The sequence below is a fragment of the Strix aluco genome, chromosome 1 (assembly GCF_031877795.1).
Source record: "Strix aluco isolate bStrAlu1 chromosome 1, bStrAlu1.hap1, whole genome shotgun sequence".
Taxonomy (NCBI): domain Eukaryota; kingdom Metazoa; phylum Chordata; class Aves; order Strigiformes; family Strigidae; genus Strix; species Strix aluco.
This window is the reverse complement of record NC_133931.1, coordinates 116,125,086-116,150,975: the sequence shown is the minus strand read 5'-3', so window position 1 is coordinate 116,150,975 and position 25,890 is coordinate 116,125,086.

Here is a 25,890-nt window from a genome sequence, read left to right as displayed (position 1 = left end):
TCCTACATAACTAAGCCTTCCAGCTAAAGTATATTTATAAAGCTTGAGGCAGACTAGATCCTTTTTTGTATTGTCAACAGACTCATTAAACATGATCTTCTATTTCTTTTGCAGGGAAAGGCTGGGAAGACACATGTGATGTACTTTGTCCTTAAATATAATCATACTATCTTTTTAGCATTAGTGTTGTATGAAGAAGAATTTTTATTTTATGTATAGCTTTAAAGAAGGACTACGATAAAACTTCTTGATAAATAGCAATAATTAAAGGAAGAAAGTCCAGAAGGAGGCTACAAAACAAAGGGCAAAATGAAAGGACAGCTTCAGGAAGAATAGAAACCAGGGAATATTTGTAATGAAGTCTCTGGCTTGGAGGCAAGAGATTTTAGTTCTATTTCTGTCTCTTGCTGACCAGCTATGTGTGTTAGAAATCTCAGCTGGCTTTTTCCTCTCCTCAGCAGAGATCTCAGCATCCAGTCACCCACCTCCTGGGTGAATAATGGTCACTCTCTGCTAAGTGGAATATGAAATTTTCTGCTATCCAGGCACTAGCATTCACCAGAGCAGAAACCAGTAGCAAAATCCAAGGTTGGCTTGTCCTACAGTATCCCCATATTAATATTTCTGTTTCTCTTTGAGCTTCTGGCAATTCTCAGTTCATGCTGGATTGTAAACAGGGTTACTTGGAACTTTGTCATCTGGGCTTTTTGCTTTCTGTTGTTTAGAAAAGCTACAGCTATGGACATGTATATAGAGAGAATTGTATGTGAATTAGGTACAAGTGTTCATATTACAGTCACTAGAGATCTAGTCAACACAGTCTGAAGAGCGACTCAGTTCATTGTAAAGTTGTCATCAGGCTTGGTTAGTCATAATATCTGATCACAGATCCACAGAATAGAGGGACAAAATATCCATCACTTCCACAGCCTCTAAATGAGTCTATCATCCAACCACCATCTGATCTTCGAGCTGTTTTTCCAGTAGTTAATCAGGTCAAATATCTCCAGAGCATTCTCCATCATACCTAAAATAAACCCTGCATGCTATACACTCTGGTTTTTTTTCCAGTCAAACTCCCCAACCAGTTTGAAGGATAATAATCCATTTATAACATATGGTTGGCATTTACTTATTGTCTGGAATAATTTCTTGCCTTTATCAGGTTTACGAACAGACAAAAAATCCAACCAGCCTTCATGTGTCTTGCACTGTACAACAGCAGGAATATGGCATTTTTCTTATCTCCAATGTTGTTTTCACTGAAGCACTGACTAAGTCTATTTACATATGCCCACAAATGTCCATCAATCTCTTTACAATAAAACCCCATTAAACCTTGCAATTTTCTCCTTTGTCTGTAAGCACTTTTTCCTCTTTCAAATATAATTTCAATATATCAAACACCATCTTGTTATAGACTTTTAAAATAGCTAACCCAGGATTGTCTTGCTCTTTTCACATGGAGAGCATAACTAACAGAATTGCTTTAGCAAATCTGTTGTGGGTTTTTTTTTTAAAGCAACCTTAGACAAATAATATATAAATTATTTTCCCTGATTCCCCCTGCAGAACCTTAATAATTGCTTCCTCTTTTAACACCTTTTACAATCTGACAAATAGACCTTCTAAAAATGGCATATTTCCCCCAGGTAAAAATGTGCTTTTCCTTCCTCTGAGATCATAAATAAGAGTGTGAAAAAGACTAATTTAAAATGGGTTTTTTTCCTAACAAATGTGAAGCTCATCTTGTTCAAATATTGAAACACACTGAAGCTGAGAACAGACAAAATAAAAGGTGACTATTTCACCATATGAAAAAAGGTATCTTATGACCACAGCCTTTCATAAATTAGAGTCATCTGGCCCACTGTCAGGTAATAACACAGGTCAAATAATTTCAGCTAACACCTCAGGTATCAACTAGAACATAACTTTTAGGAAGACATACACTATGGACCATTGCATAACACGCTGACTGCAAGCTCTTTAAGGCAGAGACCTCCCACTTAGTTCAAGCAAATCTTGGCTAATACTTAAATTTCCTAGACATAAAGACATGGACTACTACTAGTTTTTATCTAGATAAAACTAAGCTTATGTTGTCTGTCAGGTTTTTTCAACTCTGACTTCTTATTCTGAATTTACTGTTGGTGTATATCCAGAACAGGTCACTCTCCAGTCTGAGAACCCAAAACCACCTTTGCTTTGCTGAACACTTACTTGGCTGATATACCATGTCAGTAGGAAGGGAGAAGAGTACATCATTAATTGTCCAATCATTCCATCTACTTTGAAAGAGCCACCATATCTCAATAAAATAAGACACTGCCATGGCACATTTCTGCCTTCTCCTTATGGAGAACATAATCAATTGGGATTTTCCCCAGAGTCTAGGATATAACTGATGGATAACTTTTATAATTATTTCAACATTCACCTAAGCTCCCTTTCATTTACTGCAATTTCAACCTGATTTGGGAAGAAACTGTGGCTAGTTCTGGATAACATATGTTCATATATCCCTCAGGATAGCTGCCTAAAGCAAACAGTCTCTGTTGTTTGGCACACTGCTGTCAAGTAACGACATAAACTCCTTCTGAATGAGAGAGAGAGAGAGAACATATCCTATGAACACCATGAATTTTCACATTCCCAAGTTGTTTTCTTTCTATATGGAAAAAATTAAGAAAAGTTATTTTAATCTGCATCAAAATGAAAGACAAATGCCACCTGAGGGTTCTATAAGGGGAAGGGAAGGGAAGGGAAGGGAAGGGAAGGGAAGGGAAGGGAAGGGAAGGGAAGGGAAGGGAAGGGAAGGGAAGGGAAGGGAAGGGAAGGGAAGGGAAGGGAAGGGAAGGGAAGGGAAGGGAAGGGAAGGGAAGGGAAGGGAAGGGAAGGGAAGGGAAGGGAAGGGAAGGGAAGGGAAGGGAAGGGAAGGGAAGGGAAGGGAAGGGAAGGGAAGGGAAGGGAAGGGAAGGGAAGGGAAGGGAAGGGAAGGGAAGGGAAGGGGAAAAGCCTCTCTGGTATGATGGACAATGATTTAAAAATAGGGCTTGTGTTTATAAGCATGTCAGTAAATGTGATAAACATTCATTACACCTTTGTGATTGCAGTTTTAAAGTTTGAATAAACCAGAAAGGTATATTTGATCCAAAATGCTATTTCAAGTTGAGGAAAGCTATTACTGACTCTGCTGAATCCAATAAATGGCTATGGCCCAAAAATGAGCAAGGAAATGTAATGCACTGAATATTTCATTTAAATTAATTCAGAATTATAGTTTATTTTCTAGTTGGAAATACTTTGTTTTAAGATTTGTCTGGATTTAATTTTAAAATTTTAGTTCCAGATATTTGACCCTCAGTTGCTTTCCAGGCTTTATTTGCTGAGACAGGTAAAATTGTTTTTTTGGATCAACATGTTTTCAGTTGGGTCAATGAATTTAAATTTTAGAAAATTTCACACTAGTTATATCTATAAATAAGGTGTATGAGGTTTTCTATGTGGCAAGAGTAATTGGGAACTGAAAACTATTCTGTATTTGTCAAAATGCTTTCTTGATGTAGTTCACAGGAAGCTAATTCACCTTCTGCGCAAAACAGGTGGTTCCCATCAATTTTTTTGGGAGCCTGATGTGTAAAGATTATGTACAGTGATTTCAGTTGCAATTGTTTGTGTCCTACAACAGAAGCATAAACCCATGGGAGCCATAAAATCCATGTCCTGCAGGACAGAATTATCTACATTGCAGGAACTTTTTGTAACTCAAAGCAATGTACTCTGCAGAGAAGAAGATTATGTACAGTGATTTCCGTTGTAATTCTTCGTGTCCTACAATAGAAGCATAAGGCCGTAGGAGCTGTAAAATCCATGTCCTGCAGAACAGAATTATCTACATTGAAGGAACTTTCTGCAACTCAGAGGAACGCACTCTGAAGAGAAGGAGAAGTATTTTTAAGTTCAAAGGTCTGTACCTGTAGTTTAGCTTTAGATAATTAGGCTCCATGATGTTTATAATCTTCATACTGAGCAAATACCTGTTTAAATCTGATGGTAACATTAAAGCACAGGTTAGAATTTTCCTATACTGAAATAATCTATTCTCCACAAATTAAGTCTTAGTATCATACAATTAAAAGCTAATAATCTAAAATTCTCTCCTATTCAATGAGTCTTTAAAGTGATTATAGGTTTCTTAGCCAATACATTGACCATGTCCACTGCATGACACTAACATATTAGCCAAAGAACATTTATTATAGCTTTTTACAAACCCGTGCAACTTTGATTTAAAGTCATGCATTCTAATATGTTTTGACAAGTAAATTGCTTGCCTTTTTTCCTTGATAGCCAACCATATAAATAATGCATGCATAGTAATAACTAGAGCAATAATGTAAAAGTCAAGTAAGGAGACACATACAGCATGTTAATGATAAAGGTACACTACCTATTTCAACCAGGAAGAAAAATTAAACAACTGTAAAATATATGAAAGAGAAGAGCCCAATCCTTAAAAACCAGTTTGTAAATGACCATGGTAACTGCCAATGAAAAATTGAAGAGTATTTATTAGCGTCCATCATAAACAAAGACATTTTGGCATCCTGAAATTCCTTCTCTTCTCAAGTGACTCAGCATGCAGAAGCTGAAGCATGAGGCATAGCAGATTTTAGGTCTGGAATGATCCTCTCTGATTGCTTCATTAGACCCTTTCACTAAAACCTTAGCAGTTCAATGAGCATCTTCCCCATAGGAAGCTCCATGGCTTGACTAGGCATGAAGTCCAACAGGAAGGCCACCAGTCTCTGTCTGAAGACCTCAAGAAAATGAGACATCAATAATTTGCCAAAACATGGCCTTATTGGACCAAATAATTTGGGTAGACAAATCACTGCTGACGCTGAGAACTAGATGAGAATAAAACTACTTTTAATATACAAAACTTTTATTTTTGTGATCTGACATCCTTCTTTACAAGTAAACTTTCACATTTTGAACCAGGGGAATGAAATACTACAAATCTTTCAGAAGAGTTTGGACATTTTCTGACACATTCCTTTTTTCCATACCTTAGGCTCTAGCCACAGAGTCATTGCAAATTATTTAGACTTTAAGGACTGCTACAATCAAGTTAGACAAGCACTGCCAATTCAGCGCTTTTCCTCTAGCTATAAATCAGTTGCAAACCTGCCCTGATTTTTTGTAGCTGTTACTCACAAGACGTTCACAAAGTAGTACAGTCAAATTCTGAAATAGTTCCTTTGGACTGACCATGTCCATGTCTAGAAACAGCATTACAGTGTTATTTCCTGACAGCTATGGCACTTCCTGACAAAGGATAGAAAATAATTATATACTGTCACAGGCATTTAGAAGATTTTTCTCCTTGTTACGCCTTTGAAACTTTTTTAACATATAGAAACATAATTTAGTGAACATTTGCATGCTTTTCACAGAAAACTGATGTTTCAGACAGGTCATTTCTGAAAAGTAACTAAAAGAGAGAATATCCTCTTTTAAGATACTGTATACATGTTCAAGTGTATTGTTGTATCTGAGCCTTCTCTTATTTCTGATAGACACAGATCCCATTTTGGACAATATTTCTCAGAAAAAATGCAACCAACTCCAACTGGAATTCTTTATCCTGAATACATCTGGGTTATACTAGAGTAAAACCAACAGGGAGATAAAGATGTTGCATTTCTTACTTATCAGAAACACAAGCATTAAAGAAACTCAGCCAATGGTTCCTAGTTTTTCAGTTTGTTTTCTCTAATTTGATCCATTTAGAATAATTCAGTTGCTATCAGATTGTATTCCAATCACAGAAATCCAATTCACTTCAAAAAGGTATATTTTCTGCACACTTTTCAAAAATATTTGATATTTTTTCTTACTCTTAAGAAACACTTGGACTAAATCATATATATAAAAATAATATTCTGTCATTCACACTGTAAGGTGTGTTTTTTATGATATGAATTTTGGTGTCAATTCTTTCCATAATTAGTTCTTTTTAATAAAGGAATATAAAGGAAAGTAGTTTAAAATGCAATTATTATTTAAATAACACCACAGATGCAGAGACATCTTTTGTTTTGTATTTTTAGTAGCTGCCAGCATTCATTTCTGATAAGTTTATCAGCATGTAATTTAAATGTTCATATCTTCCCAGACAAACTGTATGATTAGCCACTTAAATACCCTCATTTTGTTCTTTTAAACAATCGTTACAAAGAGCAGCTCTTTGCTATATCAGCAAATGAACATGAATTATGCAATATGTGTGCTGAAGTTATAAATAATCAGAAAGAACTGATAAGAATGTTTTAAATATATAATTTTATTGAAAGCATGTTGAAACACACATACATACAGCACGTTAGTCATAATAATGCTTTTTTAGCAGAAAGAATGCTTGTGCATTGCAAACAAATAACACATCCTTCCCTCTGTCTATTCCTCCCTCTAATGGACAAATAGCAGGATGGAAGGAAGTTCATAAAGGCTCTTACCTGGAGTAGCCACACATGGAGCTAACCTATGGCACCAAAGTGAAAGAATACAAGACTATGTGATTGTTCACAGAAGAATTAAATATCAGAGTTTTATAAATAACACAAATATTCTTTCCAAAAGTATTTGCTACCTTCTGTCAACCTTTGACCGTAAGAGGGTTTGTGTGTATGTGTTTTCATGTTCTCCGTCTCTAGAATCTCCTGAAAAGTTCATTTTAACATCAACTGTGCAGGTATTTTTAATCAATATTTATATTATTAGAGTATCTTGTAGGATATGTCTAGAGCAGCAATTTTCCCATCCTAAATATTTGACTGTTTCTAACTTTAGAATTAATGGAATTAATCGGACAGTGGATTTCATTGTTGTCATGTTGTGGCTACATCAGGGGGCCATTTGTACTCTAATCACTACATCATCTAACATGTAAAAAACATTTTTTCTTGATACATTCAACAATAGATCTCATCATGCAGCGATCTCAGGTTAACAAGATTTCTATTTTGGATAATATTGAAAGCAAGTGAGCTCTTGACACATTGACTTTATTAAGATTTTCTCTGCATCTAACACTAAGATTTTCTATGTATCTTTATGAATGAAAACTTATTTTTGCAATGCAGGCAATATTTGGTCATTGCTTCTTTGCCAGAAGTATGGCTGAACAAAGTGGGGAGTTTCGAAAGGGAGTTTATTGGTCTCTAGTCAAAAAATTGTAGCTTGACAAGTTGAAAATATATTTTTTTGCCAGTGGCTTCTTGACTAGTGACAGTAGAAGTGAATGCTTCTAGAAACTTTTTGTCTTTCCTAATTAAGTTAAAATTATAATGACAAATGGAAGCTCAAAGATTTTTTAGCATAGTGAAATCATTTCAAATTTTGTGATGTGGACCTTGAGCTTCCAAAAGCAAAATACTTTTAGATAATATTTCTTAAACTAGAAGAACTGGCAACGAGATGAGAAGCAGGTGCTGAATTCTCTTAAGACTGAGGACCGCAGATGGATTAGAGGCTACCGAGAATCACTCAGACATTGGCAGGATTGGGCTCTGAACCATGGAGAAGTTTGGATTTTAGAGGAATTAAAATACCCATTGGTCAAACCTGTTTCTTGTTGATGTCAAATAACAAAAGAAATGTTTGTTTTCTTACCACTAGTCATAGCATAGCTGAGATCAACTGAATTGTATTTAAATGATGCATCTGATAACAGTTAGTTAACATTCTAAAGGTCTGAAAACATATGTGAAACCAATTGGCCAGAAAATGAAAATTGCAACATGGCCAAAAGGTTTTATTACGATTACAAACCAGTGAACACAAAATGCTCTTCATAAAAGAGCAAAGCCCTTAGGAGGTGTTTAAGAAGCCTCCCATTACTTGGCAAAGTGGGAGAGGAAAGAAGAAAAGAAAGAAAATAAACTGAACAGGAATAAGAGGAACAAAATTTCCATATCAATCTGATGAAGCAATGGAGGGGATGGAAAACCTCAGGAGATCAAACTGAGCTTACTGTGCCAGGCAAGAGAAAAACAGAGTACATTTTGAGCAACATCTGCAGAGGAAGAAAAAGAATGTAGAAAAACATCTTACAGAATGCTCGGAGTTTCGGACGGAAACATAGACATTGTCACATCCATGGTTCCTGTGCTTCAGCAATGTGCAGAAACTGTGCTAGTTATGTTAGGCAGAGCCTGTTCAGAAGCTAAAATTGTTACAGAAGTATGTCATTGCATCCAAGCTGATAAATCCTGCTAGATTAATTTATGCTCAAATTACTTTCTCAATACAGTATTATTTTGTCACATTTTGGAGAATTTCTGATTGCATAGCACAAAGAAAACTATTAACTTTGTTGCATTTAACACATTATGGTTTTAATCTCCATGAAGCCTTTCAGCATAAGGGATTGAGCAGTGGTTTAGGATTGTGTCTGAGACACAGCTCTGAAAAAGCAGCCCTTTAAAATTTACAGCTGATTCTAGGTTGTAAAACAAGCATAAATGAAAGTAACATGAATGATACATTTTGGAGAGGAAACAGAATTTGTGCAGACAGTTTGACCTTGTCTTGGAAGAAAGGTAGCTAGTGCATTTGCAGTATCCATTTAGCGCAGGCAGCAAATCCTTAACAGTACTTCATGTAGGAAGTCCGTTCCGATAGCGGTAACATAGCTTCATTTAATATTATCCGTCTTGGGGAAATTAAGGGCACAAGTCAAGCCCACGAGGAACTGAGTCACTGCTGCTGAGAAATCTAGCTGTTTCTGTGGTAGAGCTTAGACAACTGTGTTACTCATCTTGACTGAGAGTTGTAGTGCAACTGGCTGACAGAAGTCATCCTAGCATGCAATAAATTTCACTGAAGAAAGTTGTTTGCCCAATGAGGAGAGCTGTTAGAGACTTTTTTTTAAAGCTGACAAAATCCTGTGAAAGCTTTAACAAAGCTTTCTCCTTATTAGTTGGTAAATTATTAAAATTCACATATCTACAAAACCTACTTATATTAATTTATGTTATATATACTAAAATATTATTTTTAAATATTACTATGTGTGCTATTATGAAAACTGACACAGTCTTATTATCAAGGATTTGAATAGGAACTGTGGGTGAACTCTTCTGATTCTTTTGGGAGTAGTAACATATAATTCTCTGCTATTGATATCATTTCAGTCAGTAAATTAATAGCGCTCAGCCAGTATCATCCACTGAACAGCTTCTAAAAAGTAGCTCTTGCACTGAAAGAACAAGAAAACAACATAGTCAAAACATGACTTATTATTATTATTGTTATTATTGTTGTTGTTGTTGTTATTATTACTTAACAGATCCATTTAATCTGCAGTATGTAAAGAAAGTAACCAAGCAACAAAAAAAGAGAAACAAAAAGTCACAAAACCAAAACCAAAACCCAGAAAACATAGCTGAATGAAGGGGAGGAAAAGGATCGTTGCTTCTAACTCTTTTAAACCCAAAAGGGATGTTTTAAAAGAAGAAAATAACAAGCCAGGTGGCACTCTATGCACTTATATGTTTTCATTGAAGATAAGTGTCTTTGTGCTTAATTTCTTATTATTTGTCTTTCAGAGGTAATATAATCTGTGCTGGCATCTGTTTCATTTGACAACTTAATGTAGTCTCCATAGACTTCGAAAATGCTTTGTTGTGATTTGACAGTGTGGGTGTCATCCCCAATGACATACACAGCCATTGCTGAGTCTGCATTTTGACATTTAAGTGGGCTCAGCTGTGAATAGGTATCTAAGATGCTTGTTTGCATTCACATCCTATTTTGACATTGTATCATTTTATTAGGTCCAAACTCTTCCTGAAGTAGGTTATTCCCAACCAGGGAGAAAAATTTCTTTGCATTTGATGTAAAATTTGATCTCTGTTGGAGAAAATATAACTAACTTAGCATTTAAAAAATACTGAGCTTTAGTATGAGAAGATAATTATTTTCTAATAAAAACAATTTACTTTTAAAATGGAGAATATGCAACATCTCAAAATGGACATGTGGGTTTTGATTCTGCATTAGCATTTGTATATATCAGGAAAAGTCAGCAGACTGGCATTATTAGAATTAAAAATAAATTATGATGTCAGGATTGGGGTCCATAATCCCAAACAGAACATTTATTCTTATACAGGCAATTAGTATACCCCGTTATTTATTCATACATATCTTTAGATGTAAATGCCATACATATATTCAGATATAAATGTCATACATATCTTTAAAAGTATATGAGCACATCCATTCTCTGTATGGGTATACTATAGTACACCATGAGTTCACAAAGAACTTTGTTAAGAATGATTGTGAATCCTGAATTTTTCTTTTTTTCTGAGAAATCAAAGAAACCATAAATACTCCATCTAGCAAGAGTCTATAGAAAGTCTCATGCTACAAATATACTTGTGCATAGATTAATATTAACAGTGAATCTTACAAATACGGTGACCGTCATCTTCAGAGTCTAGACCTCAGAATGTACATATGTGTGCTAATTTCCACCAGACAGTTCCCTTTTCTTGTCTGCAGGCATAAAGTCCAAGTTTGTTTATTTCATGTATAGAAATAATAGCATGAAAATATAGTTTGTCAATGTAAGGCAAATTAGATACTTTGATTTAATCTTCTATGGAAGAGCAAACCATTTTTAACATAATAGATATAATGCATAATATATTTTTGTCTATGATCACAGGTATATTTAGAAACAAAAGTTATGTTTTATGTATGCCTTCATATGTTCTTTATACTTGTCTAAAAAAGTTTATATTATTTACTCCTCAATGCTTTCCCAAATAGTGAAACATTTGGGGAAGGAGGGGAAGAAAGAGGGAAAGATAATGTAAAAATGACAGAGTAATTATCTCAAGAAGAAAATGAACTACAGTCCGTTATTATCACCAATTTCTTTTGGATTTACTCAGCAAAATTTGACAGTTCAAATCACTGATAGAAGTGGTGAGAACTGAGGTATTAATTCTTCAGCATTACACATATTGGCATCCATTTCTCCTGCCAGCAATTACTTTTCAGCACAGGAAAAGAATCGCCACTGTAATTATGTGATGTATGGTTTAATGAAAGCTATTTGACCTCCCTTCAAATTCTATCAGCTCAAAGTCCATGCAGACCAGCAAGTAATCTTTCATGAATGTGCTCTATGTAAATCAAAACCTATTAGATCTGTGTCTGGTATTAGCTTTACAATAACAGCTACTGTAAGTACCTAGAGAGTATGATAATGTATCCATTACTTTTGGAGACTCAGACCAGGGGAACTTTTTATTTTCTGTGCTACTCTTTTGACAAGTGGAAAGATGCCAGTAACAATCCCAAGTCCACAGAGGAATTTTGCTACATGCAGAAATTATATTCCTAATAATAATAGGAAAGAGAGATCTATTTTCCTACCACCTTATGTGCTTTCTCTCCCTGCCACCTGTTGTCTAGAATTGCAACCAGCAGTCTTGCATGGTTTGGGGAGTATCTCGGATGGGAACTGAAGCAATGTCTAATCAACTCCACATATGGAGTAAGCTGACTCTGAATACTTCATTCAGTTGTGGTACCTAGCTATATGGGGAGAAAAAAAAAAAAAACCACGACAACAAAGAAACCAACCGCCACCAAAAAAAAACAAAACCCAAAACCAAACAACAAAACCCTAAACTTTCAGTGTGGTTTTCAAATGTAACTTCTGGATGTTGAAGGGTCTTAATGTGAAATACCAACAATATCATGCCACAAAAAGAAAAAAACGGTTGTATTTATTAAGTCTGTTGATCTAGTGATGCTGATACATAAACTTTATTACTTGCAAGAGACAGTTGCTAGAAAACTCATGACTACACATTTTGGGAAGCAGATGAAAAATCCTCAATATTTGTTGCAGCTCAGATGGGCTCTAAAACTAACCAAAAGGGATTGTTGGAAGAAGAAAAGTACCAACCTATCTGAAACACTATCTTGCCTTTACTAAGATACTTTAATATGGAGAAAACAGAAGTTTGCTCTTCTCACAGTCAGAAGCTGTATAGGCAAGAACAGGCGATTTGAAGATTTTCTCGGGAACATCTAACAGCAGCACAACAGAGGTTTTTTTAAAGAAGACGGGGAAATGAGTTTCTCTTTCAGACAGAAGAGATTCTTCATAAGTGAAGTAACTGTTTTTGAAAAGCAGCATAAAAACCTAAAATTATTAATTTTTTTAAAGGAAACAGCATTTAACTCTGGAGGCAAACCAGGAAGATATTTCCAAAGTTTTAATAACTTTGCAACCACTGGCCTCTGTGGTTCTAACAGACTGTTAGATGGACAGTGACAGAAAATTGAAATTCTACATGGTACACATGGGCCTAAGAAATGCCATATTGAATGTAATGAAAATGACATCCCAAGCCACAGGAAGCCAGTGAAAGTCATGTCATTAGGTCCAGGATTTCACAGTTGTTCTCATCAACTACTTTGTCTGCCACCTTTACAGATACATGCACCACGTACCCACACATTCTGCATGACTGCTGCTTACAGACATTTTAAGCCATCGGCTGAATGTTAAAAGAAAATGAGTAACTTACAGTAGGATTTGGTCTAGTTTGACTATTTTGTTTTGTGTATAGGATGATAAAATTGCAGCATCTCACAAATGGTGTAGAAAAACAGACGTTCCACAAATACCATAACTGAGTTCAAAACCGGTAAATATATAGCAAGTTTTCCCCTAGATATCTTGTTCTGTGTGACTCTTCCATGTGTAAAACTAGTCAAATATTTATAAATGGTAATATTTTAAAATACTAAGATATATGTAATTTTCAAGAGAACTTCCATTGCAATTCAACTGCCATTTAAAAGAAAACAAGGGGAAAAATAAAGCCATAGTGCTGCTTTTTCCAGGCTTCATTTCTCAAAGGAATCCAAGAAATTGAAAAGAAGTCCAGTGAAAAAAAAAAACCAACAAACTACTGTTATTATGAAAATGTTTTAATTAGTCCTAGACTGGTCAAAAAACACAGAGTCTAAGCTCATGGAGAATATAACCCTAATGGCTCAAGTACCTTCACAGTTGGTATTAAAGTTTTAAGGAATATTTTGCTATTTTCAGAGACTGCCTGAAAATAAATACTTAACCAGCTGGTGTATAAGTGAAACATTTTCAACATGAATCATTGCTATTTATTGAAAAAAGACTAATACCAAGGACCCTGCATCAAAGGATCTTATTCTCGATCAAAAAAATAATTTTGTCCATTTGTTAGAATTTGTATATGTGTGAGAATTCCCTCTACATCGCATTTTATAAGCTATCATTTTTAAATATTGCTTAATTTGGTTTAACACCACCCTGAAAATGAACTGGAAGTTCCAAAGGGCATCATACAGATCATGGAAAATATATTTAAATAATACAAATGGTAATTATTTTGCAAACTCTGTCATTGTGTAGGCTTATTTAACTTTTTAGAATTAAGTTAAATGATGTAAATGAGTCAAAACCATTATAACTTCTCATGACTACTCTGTATCCCAGTACCACATCATGTTTTTAAATGCATTCTTCTTTGAAAAGTGCTCCATTAATCCATACCTTCAAATAACCTGAACCATATGATCTGCACCTTCAGTTAACCTGAACAAAATTAGAGGCTGAAAGGATCTGTTGTGGAGAAGAAAGTGGTTTCATGAAAATGAGGTTATTTAAGAAGAGTCTATAGAAGAGGTTCCTAATTATATCATGCATGCACATATATTTTCTTAAACTGAATGACATGAGTTTTTTTCCTACCTAACCTGTGGCTTATATCTGTAAACTCTGACACCAGCTATTTCTGCTTTGTTCCCCTCAACCTGTGTCCATTCTTTCTCTGCATTATGGGCAGCAGTGGGTGGTTGCTGCTGCTGTTTCATGTGGAACAGGATGCTCAATCCATTGCCCCAGAAAGTATCTACCCCACTCCTCACCCTTCTGACCACCGAAACAGGCCCATCCCTGATGACAGGGTCAGAATAACAGGTTTGATACTGTCCCACTCCACCTTATACACTCCCACACCCCTTATAATCTATTTGGCATTTCTTAAGCTCTTCTTTTGGTACAGGGTACCAACATTGTACCGACCTCTCTTTCTTGATCCCAGTCACTTTCCAAAAAAAACCCAGCCTGCCCTGCATTACATTTTCCCCATTGTTTTTGCTCCATCTGCATCCAGATATATGTTTCTGATACCATTACCATGCTGTACTGGGCCTTGTAGAGTGTTAATGACACAGTTATCCACGTGCAAGTTACAGCACCTAGGTATAGCTGGTAAGGCATGGCAAGCTGCAAGGGCCCCAGTTCTCCTCTCTTGTTATTTGTGGAGCCTGAATGTTTCTTACTCAACTCCCCTTCACTGCCTGTGAGATCCAACTCTCCTCAGCACTTTCTGTAACTTTTACCAGCTCCTCACACTGTCATATATGTTATTTGCTATGTTCAGCAATTTCTCAAATCAAATGCAGGACTGGCCAGGGCTCCCCTAACAGTTGATCCCACAGGTAGACAGCATGGGCCTGAGCCAGAGAGCAATATGAAGAGCCAAACCATTGAGCCAGGTTTGGCACCAGAGAACATGGGCAAGCCATTATGTTTGCAATTTCTATGGTTGCTGAGTGCAAAAACAATTGGTACTTGTTTCCTAAATGATAAAGTCTTCATGACCCCAGTATTCTGTGTTGGTATAGACAGCTGAGAGAACATACAAATATAATACAGTGTCCTAGGAACAGACTGTCCTAACTGAAATGATAATTTTAACTAGTTGAGAAGAAATCAAATCATGCCAACTAGGCTTCCAACCGCACTCCAAAACCAGAAAACAAAATAAACAATTGTGGGTGGGAACTATTAGTCCGCACTATGGTTAAACACTTTACATACATGCCACTATCACACCAGGATTTGGTTTCAGACGGCCGTTCTTCAACAACACACTGATCTAACCCAAGGGCTGTATTGCTAGCAAAGGTAGTCAGATCCAGGAGTTATGTCATCTTCATATAGATGAGATATTTGACTACATGTTGATTGACCACTTTATCCAGTGGTTCACTGACTCCTTCCTGCAAATGATTTCTGTATCCTGATCAGTTCATCTGGAAATTAGAGGCAACATATATCTACTTCACAAAGTTGTCTGATGATGTTTAAAAACCGTGTTGAAAGTGAAAATGGCTGTCAATTAATTAAGATAGGAGAAAAATGTTTTTATTCCTGAATTCCACTTTGATCAATAGTCAAAGTTGGTTTCTCCTGTTTTCGATCTTGAAGTATTATGGTTGAGGATGTCATCCAACTGCATACCGACATTTCAATGCAATCCTTCATTGTTTCAGATCACATTTTTCCAGAAATGTGTTTGCCATCTCTGTCCTGTGATTTAGAGGTGAAATTTTCTCTTGTCACCATTATCCCATATCTTATCATCTGTGACCCTTATGGTTGTGTTGGGAAATATCTGATATATTTTATTGGGAAAATGTGATATTTTATTACTTACAGATTGTTACAGTGTAGTAATGGAATATTATGGAAGCTTACAATGGTTTTATGCCTTTTTTTAGGAATGCAAATTCCAATGTTACTAATCAAAAAGTCATCTAAGCTAAATGGGACTTGATATCTTTTCGGTTTACTTTGACTGATGTAGTTGCCTTAAAGGAAGAAAAAATGTTTATTGCAATACCCTTCAATCCTATATCTTATTTTCCTAAGTTAATAAATCACTTGGAATTTGGAGTGGATATATTAACATTGTTTTACATATATTTTAAGCAGCAACACCTTATTCCCTCAGTGCACTTTGTGATAGTTCCTTTCATCAGATCTTGAAACTCTTGGTAACACACAGTTGTTTCTGCAAGAAACTGACGAAGGTGTGAAACATATAAGAAAAAGGAAAGTTCTGACCTAGCATCTCCCAGAGATGAGAGAGGACATTCTTCCTCTAATTAAATGTATCCTCAGCCCATATGATGTAAACCAATTAATATTTTTTTTCTCACTGACCAACTTCACTCTTTTTGCATGTTAAGGAGGCTTTGACATCCCCAACTAATTAATTTTTCTGGTTTTCCCCCAAAGCTCATTTTTATTTCAACTTGTTATTGACCTCCACTTCTGATCATCATGACCCTGGTGTCTTTATTCAAAATTAGTACTGAAAAAAAGAGCAGAGACATAGCAGGAGAAAAGGCTCAGCAAGAAGACTAATTATTTAATATAACTGCACAATATCAAAACTTATTATACAAGTGTAATGCATTAATTAAATTCTTCAGCAAATGAAGAACCTATCCATGTTAAGTCCAGCACTTCTCTTACAGGATCTAAAGGTACAAAACACAGCCGATGTACTTTAAGGGCTGATTCCATTGGAATTTTTGTGTACATAGCATTTCTAGACATCTTGGCTTAGAAATCACATCCAGTATAAGCCAGTTCAAATTAATTTTCGTTAGTAAAACTGCATTCAGTTGCACCATGTCTGAATACACACCCAGTTTCCCCAGAATTACTTCTTATGTTAAAAACATAAATTATTTAAGCTGGGAAATAAATTATCTGATTTGCTACATACTCAATTATAACATAGATTGTGGCTACATTCCCATTTATATATATAGAGAGAATGCATGTCCACTTCTCCACTGGGGCTTAGAAACACATAATTAAAAAAAAAAAAAAAAAGTTATCTTGGCTATAGGGCTATCTGCAATTTACCACTGTCTTCACTCCGTGCCTTCCCTTTTTTGTGTTTTTTTTTTCTGCTGCATGGTCTCCTGCTGGTGGGACACACTATTTTGCCTATTGGTTTATTTATCACATGTGGCTCAGGTTGGCACCAGGGCTTCTTTCCTTTGAGAGCTGGTAACTGGAGATATTCAGCAACAAAAGAGCCTTCTCTGAAGCAAAGCATTGTTTATTTAAGCACTGAGAACAAAGTATAAGCTGGAACAAAGGCATTTCAAAACAACCAACTGTGTAAACATATGTCTGTTTTACATAAACTCCTTGAGAAGATGTTGCAGTCTGCTCAGCAGGCCTGTTTTGTTCGGACACCCTCAGGAGATCATTGAACATCAGTCTGGTTTCCTGCTACTGAACAACTATTACCAAACTCCTGAGACTATGCTCTTTTTATAACTGCTGCAGCCCTGTAGATTTCGAAGATTCCAGTTCTAGCTTGTACAAACATTTACTCTTAGCAACCCTCAAGCATTTGGAAAAAAAGTAGCATAGACTGAGTTTTGAGCCTCTCTATTCTGTTTTTATTTTTACTTCTCTTCCTTGCCCTTGCTACCCACTTAGAAAATAATTAAGGCACAGCTAATCATGGGTTAGTCAAGGTTAGTCCTAAATATAGTCCAAGCCCTAAACCAGCCTCTCTTTTACCTGTTTTACAGATTTGCTTTTTTAAAAATGGAAAAGATATTTGCTGCTAATTAAAAAAAAAAAAAAAAAAAAAAAAAGTTCAGTAATTTATTACTGAGAGTTAGATACATAAAGTAACTTATATGCTCCCCAGTTTATATACTCCACAGCATCCAGGGACTGCTGAGATTCCACAAGTGACATGTGGTTCTCTAACATTTGACTGTCTCAGTGTTTATTCTCCCATTATGGTAATGGAATCCAATCCAATATTTTCTGCAGGGTCCAGAGAATAATTTACCTGTTTTGTGCATGCATGGGTCAAGCTCTCACCTTGGGGATGGTGGGGTTCAGCTCCACTAGAACTTGATAGTCCTTGGGAAAATCTTTTTGAGTCTCATCTCCCCCCTGCACAGTGCAGGGATAACATATATTCCAGCACTAAGTCCAGCACCACAATACATGGTAACAGAGAACACGCATTCAAATCCACAACTGGCACTATAGTCTATGGTGGGGATGACTATCCCCAGCCTTGCGAAGACAGGTATATGGCAACGTGGGCTGCATGTGAAAAGTAAAATGTAGGAGAGAGCAAGAAGGCCAAGGCACGGCAGCTGGCCTGTGATCTTATACTGAGATAAGTAAGGAGGATTTATTGTATGGTGCTGTGTGGTACAACCCTCCTTTTTGCACCACAACTTCACTACTGAAGTTGTTTGCACAGCAACTTCAGTAAATATGTGATGGAGTTATGGTACATTCATGCATCTGTAGAGTAGCCCTGAGAGGATTTCCCTGGCTATCCCTAAACTCAGAAAGACAGACATGTTGGTAGTCAGGCTTAGTGCCAGAAGGAGTGCATGGCATGGCTATTTTTCTGTTTCAGACATACAACAATTAAATATTACCATCTTGTTAGGTTTAATTTGATAATGAATAACCTATTCTGTTCTTGTCTGGTACAATCTCTGTTGCACGGTACATGGATGCATGCACACATACACACACACATGCCTACAAGCCTACCCCAAAATTTTCTATTAAGATCCCCATGAGGTGAAAAATTATTATAGTCAACTTAAAGCAGATGATTCAGACACCTTAGGGTATTTTGAGCAGCACAAAGTGCCTCTGTTAAGAAAACTGATTTACATCTCTATTGTCAACCTGAGGAAACACTTCCTAGACCTTGCAGACTCCATTGTCCATATTCAAAAGGGAGCATAACTAGCATAAAATTCACGTGTAAGCACCAATAAAGAAAGTTAAAATCCCACTACAGATGATCTTAGGTCCTTCTTGCACTAAAATCCTCTAGGCTCACTCATTGAGTGAGCATCTGTAAAACCACTTGCATTCTTTGGTCTTGAAAATATTTTTCAGCCACAGATTTTATCACCTATAGTTTTATTTCTTCCACACTGAAGTTAAAGATATTCATTAGATCTCAGGATAACTATTTTAAAAATGAAAATACTTTTCTCCATGACATAATTACATGAGAAGTCTATCAGATAGCTAGTCCATTACACTTTAATATTTATTGCATTTCATACATTTTTTGTTAGCTATTGTATAGAACTAACATAGATGTACCAGCTTATCAGGAAGAACCTAATTAAACGTCTTACAACTTTATCCACTAGCTTTTTCGACATGACCTTTTTCACAAAACTATGTTGAATTATAGTAATTAAATCAACATTCTAACATTGCTTACTGAATCTTCTATAAATTTTCCCCTTTTTTTGACATGACATTTAAGTCTAACAAATCAGACTCCGATCACTCAGTTCAATTCCTTTAACCTTTTTTTTCTATTAGCAAAACATTGACATTCTTTCATTTTTCTGAATTTTCTCAGTACTTCAAGAATTATTAGCAATTGTGATAGAAGGCTGAAGTTCCCCTCAGTTAACTCTTTTAATGTTTTTTTTAGTGCAAATCACTATGCTTGTTGAAAAATATTTATGTCCTTAGCAGATGTTGATTTATACATCCGTTGGTTACTAATAGAGCAGAAAGTAGTTCATCATCATCTTGTAATGTGTTCCATTTCCATGCAAACAGAAAATAGAAAAAACATCACACACTTTTGGTTTTTTATGTCACTAATGGTCTTCTATTTCCACCTAGAAATGGACATTCACTATTTCTGTGGCATCTTTAACTCCTGAAGGACTTCTAAAATCTTTCCTGTTGGCCCAAGATACACCTAAGAACTAAGACTTTTTGGCTGTGATTTTATTGAGGTTTTTTTTTTTTTTTAATGGATTTCAACTTTCTTTGGCTTTCCTCTACAAAAAGAATGGCTAGAGCATTACCTTCCTGAAGGTCACTCAATGAACACCATTTCATTCCATTTCATTCAGTCTTTACCATTGACCTGTGAGGTGCTGTTATGCCTTCTAGTGACTGCAGTCCTTTGTGTCCCCTCTCTCAGGCTCTGGGGAAGCCTCACCATAGCTATCATGACTCAATCTCATCATTCAACTCCATGGATGCAATTAATTGGTTCAACAGGTGAAGAAACTCCACCATGAAATATGTAGCATGGACAAGAGTGTCCAAACTTGAAAACAACATCTGATTTGTAACCTCTGTGAGTCACCACAGCTCTTCAAGCAAACTAAAATTAACTTCAAGCAGGCACCAAGCTGTTAAGATTTACATTCATGTAATGAATATTCTGGTTTTGTATATCCAATCTGCTATAAATTATTGATTTCTAATACATTATGAAGATAAATGTAGAATTTTGTAGAAAGTATGTTTTTCTTCCAAGTGAAAAACTACAGCAGAAGATTCAGGACCTAAAACTTCATCTTATCCAGGTTATTTCATTTTCCCCTTTTAACAATCTGAAACTCTGTATACTGCAAGTAATAGCAGGGTACTTTGCATTGCTGTCTCAGGTAAGGTGATACATTGGTTAATTAAGACTTCACAGTCAGGCAACAACAACAGTTGAGCTCATGAAATTCCCATATAAATATAATTTATGTGAGTTCAGTGACTCTTTGCAGAATAATTTTTAAGCCTACCTATGACTCCTACCATGTGCTATTCTCAGAATGTATCAATATTTAAATGTAAGATCACTGAGAGTTAGACTTGGTAGCCCAGCTTTTATGCACATCTTATTTAGCTCCTTATGACTGTTGTGTGTTCCAACACAATCTGAGCGAATTGTTTTTCAATGACCTTTGTCAGCTTGTTCTGGCTGAAACTATGCCTCCTGGGAGTGATCAACCATGTCACTGAATGCCCCCCAGTCAGTCTGATAAAATGCTATTTGATAATTGCTGAAACCACTTTCTTTTTTGCCTCTAAGGCCAAGAATGGAGGAGGATAAAAAAAGACTTTAATGCAAAATTAGCAGTTATGTACGATTCTCATCAAGATGGGGAAAGACAGACATTGATTGAGACACGTCTCCGGTTCATTAGCATTGTTTGTCTTTGAGAAAGTTCTTGTCGGTCTGACAGATGAAGAGACATTGCTGAATGAAGAGAAAATGAAGATAACTGTGGTAAAAATAGAAAAAATAATGAAGGGCATGCTGTTAAAACTAATTACATTAAGATTGATATCACTTAGCAGAAGAACGTTACCTCATCTCCCAAAAATGCATGATTGCTCATACACCATGAGCTTCCTGCATTTTACAGGCATTAATAAATGTTGCACAAATGTTTGATTTCAGTATTCCATATTTTCGTAATCAAAAAAGATTAGCAATTTCTGGGTTGGAGAACTCATTCTCTACATGAGTGATATTACACAGTCTCTAAAACAAGTTCTCCATAAGAATATCCATTTTCAGTGAATCTGCACTTATGCTTTTGAACTTATACAGAACCAAGCCTAGGTAAAAAGGAGAAATGTATATTCAGTCTTTAAATTTGTTGCTCTCTAGGAACTGTGGCTACATAACCAATACATAATAAATAAACAAGACCAATAGCAATGCCCATTAAAAACCTGTCCATAGTTATAGCCTGTTTACTTTGGCTTATTGCTTATCCAAATTTCAATTTGCTAGGTTGTAATTCCACATGTAAAGTGAAATAAGGTTATCTTTTTTAGGATGTTCTTAGAAGCATCTATTATGTTACAATTATTTCCAAGATCAAAGGTGAGAGAAGGGGTACTGTTTTGTCCTTGATAGGCAATTCTGTGACTTCTTCTAAAATAAGCTCACTGAGTAGTCCAGTTCTCTTAAACAGGATCTTGACCTGTTGCAGGCATTTATTTCAGGGATATATAGCCTTTTGCCGTTCTCAGATAAACATTCCCAAATTAGGCCTACACATAAATGCTTGAAAAAACACTGCCATGAAGTATGAGCTCTGCTCCTGACTCTGCTGTCCCATTTACACCAAACTCTTCACTTTTAAGCATGAAGGGAGTCACCCACCTTACTCTAGACCATAGTGACATCCTATACAAGTGTTAGCAGTGACGCAGGTCTTGCCGGCCCTACTACACCCATAAATGGCTGCTTTTTTCACAGAATCACAGAATCATTCAGGTTGGAAAAGACCCTTGGGATCATCAAGTCCAACCATCATATCCAAGTCTTCTTGTGGCCACACCATCAGTTGTATAAATTGGGTGTACAAAATAATCCAAGTTAAAAATAAAAAAAATAAAAAAGAGAGGGAGTGTAGTAAATAAGACATAGGATCCCTACTGGAAATTGAAAATAAAAATAATGGACAGTCTATTCTGTGCATTGGAAAACAATAGTTTATGAGCCTATACGTAACTATTATAACATACTGCACATATGCAAGATGAAAAAAGAGTAGCAGTTAAAGTAACTCAGCTTAATTTCATTCTTACATTATATTTTTTAATCACTGCTGGATCATCATTGTGAGTACAGGATACACTATTCATCATGATTCATACTGAGGTTGTACAAAAGTCAGATGTTACTAACACTTCTTGTCTGTTGAATATTCATATCCATAGCTATACCAAACAAAACCTGTCCTGATAGCTATACAAAGCATAATCATATAAATCAATGCATTATATGTACATGTACATGTACTCATAGTTGGGTCCATATGTCATGGTGATTACAGTGTGTTATTTGTTTGTGTCATGATAGCCCATAGGCTTTTCTTGTTATCTGCTATCCAGACCCCTGACAGAAGCAAAAGTTCATGGCCTATATGAGCTTTATGGCTGATATTTACCCAAATACATGTTAAATATACTATTCTTCCCCAGCAGCATGAAAGAAAGCCTAACTGTAATTATCTCTGAGGCTTTATCAAGATACATTATAGAAAGAATAAATCATAAATTTATAAATCATCTATCGGTAAGTGAAGAACTTAGGCAGACACTTCGACACAAGCCATAAGTGAAATCTGCCAGTTAGATACAGATTTTCAAGTACTATTATCCTCCCGGCAATCTAAAGCATAACAAAGATAACCAATGCTTAAAACAAAAACACTAAACATAATATCTAGGGCTCAAAGAATACATGAAGAAAATCTGAAAGTATCATTCTCTAAGCACTTTGCCTACATTGCAAATTAAAAATGCATACAATTCCTGCAGCCAGAAAATAGTTTAATTATGAGAGCTGAACACAAACTCTCCCACTGGCACAGATTGGCTTTGAAGTGCTACCACATAAGTGAGGATTTTGAAAATACCCTTGACCTGTTTTGTTGAAAATATATCACACTTCTATTTGTGTGATATATTCTAACTTGTGTGATCTATCTACATATTCTATAACCTATCCTTCTATTCAAGGCCAGGTTGGACGGGGCTTTGAGCACTCTGGTCTAGTGGAAGGTGTCCCTGCCCATGGCAAGGGGGTTGGAACTAGATGATCTTGAAGGTCCCTTCCAACTCAAACCATTCTATGATTCTATGACTATGTCAGCCTTAACCGTGTATCATGTCCTTCCTTTTCATAATATTAAAGAACCTGATCACAGTTCCAGAGTATTAAACTAATCATGCATATTTTATGCAAACATTAACCTTTAGTGTTAATCTAAGAGCATTAAACCAAACCTATAATGAACCGTAAAGGTGGTTTATAACATACTGTGGTGGCCTTTTATGAGTATTTTCATTTCTCTCACCAAAGTGTTTTAAACCTTAGAAGGAAAAAGTACGCAGATTTTTACAGTGGAACTTTATGTAAATAATACTTTGCCCCTTTTCTGAAACAACTGAGTTATTATTTTACCTGTAAGCGAAGTAGATGAACTTTCAGAATAATTTATACCAAAAACTTTAATACCTCATAAAAATGAACATTGTTAAGCTCCTTCCTGTGAGCTTTTTACATGGGCAAATTTCTTGTTTAATTGAATGTTTAATCTGTCTTGTTCACTCTAATAAGAAAAACTGTTGTTCCTGTACAGAACCTTTCATGTTACACATCCCACAGCACTTCACAAGATATGCACATTTCATATCAATTATGAAAGAGATAAATTAAATGCATAAAACAGAAACATTAAAATAAACTAAAAGTGCTATGAAATGTTGCAATAATACAGTGGGACTGATTAAACCATGAGAATTGTGGTTATCTGAGCAACAAAATAACACTGAAATTTTCTATCAGTGTCCAGCACCCAAATCTCTACATCATTTGACCTACAGACATATATTGGAAAACAGCTAATAGATAAACAATATTCATGTGATGATTACATTAAAACCTGCACAATAAATGTAAACAATGAAATCAGTGGAAAGAGTACAATAATATTGATATTTCAACTCATTCTGCTTGGGCAGTAACATGGCTTTCAGCACCGCAGTGTTGTGAAGAACTCACAATAATTTGTAAAAATTCCTATACCCCTGAGAAGAACTATTCCTAACTTACAAATGGGAAAAGGAGAAAGACATGCAATCCTAATTTTTTTCATGGTCAGACAGAAAGTCTATAACCTAAAAATTGCACATAAGTCCCAGACTAGTCAAGTTTTCATTTATTCTGTGAGTTTCCACACTGAAATTAATAGGAAATACTTGAGGAGAGAATGGTGAGGGGGTAAGATACTTTGAAACATAAAAGACTGACCCCCAAACAAAATAGTTTGAATGAAACCTTCCTAGTAGCTTCATTGTCTTCAGGGTTGATTTTGGCTCAGTACTGTTAAAATAAATAAACAAATGTATGTCTCCAAAATTTCAGTTAGTGGAAGCAAAATCCAGTCATGGAACATTTTCTATTATTACTTCATAAACACAAAAGAACATAATTTGAAGAGCAGGAAATGTATCAGTCATCTCAAGTAACACAAGAACAACTCCACACTTTCATTATGGCCAGACAGGGAAAACCCATCTCACTGTAAGGGTAGTCAAATTGGCATTGCAGTGAACGGGTTTTCTTCTAAACAATGGTAAAGCTGGAACACATGATGCTTCTTTTATATTCTGTACAACGTCTCTATTACCCTCAAGTGATGCATTAACAAGTGTCTTCAAATATTTTCTTTCCTTATCTCATTCATAATTGTCAGCTTCCCTCAAGACTCCTCTGGCAATCGATGGCCACATGTAATTTTGAGGTTAAGAAGTCCAATACTTTATTTAAAAACATTGAAAAAGTTCCTAGGTAAAAAAGATTAATGCTGTGGTGAAATGAAGCAGCATGTCAAAAAGATTAAGCATTTCTTAACATCTTACTTCCGTAACTGGCCAACATATAAATATTCTGTCTATAGGATAAGAAGACCTCCTGGTGTAAGGAGAAATGACATTCCCTAGAAGAGGAGAAAAACAAAACAGCAGCTAGATCAGCATCTTCATGCAAGACTGTAGCAAAGAGTAGAGGAGGCAAGTGTATTTCTGATGGGAATTTCTTGCCTTTCATTGCATGGTTTCTTACCCCATGAAGAAACTGTAAGTTGTTTAGCACATTGGGAAGTGAAAATGGAAATATATCCTATAGAAAAACCAGTAATGGAATGTATGGTAAATTATTGTTAAATGGTATCAAATGGTAAATTATATCTAATTCTCAGATAAAAGAGATTCAAGAGGAAAACATGTTTGATGTCCAACATCATGCATAGACTGCATGAACTCCTGCCTACCTGAAGAATCTCAGATTGGCTGTTACTGAAGTTTAGCCAAACCCCTATATAGCAGTATTTTATATCTTCAAAGTATTCATGCACAAGGAGCTTTCAGGGCTGTTTGGGAAGAAGGGCCAAGGACCAGCTGCAGGAAAAGGTGGGGTTTTTTTCTCTGCAGAATGTGTCTTGTGCTTTGGACTTCTAAATAAGTGCTTTACTTCATCTGTGTTTGACACTCTGCTTTAGTTGTTCTTCAACTTCTAGCTGCAGCCCTGTCCCAGTTCCTTCGGTCTTTCCTTCAGTTCACTTCACCCTCTACCTAAATCTTCCTCTGCTCTTTGTTGT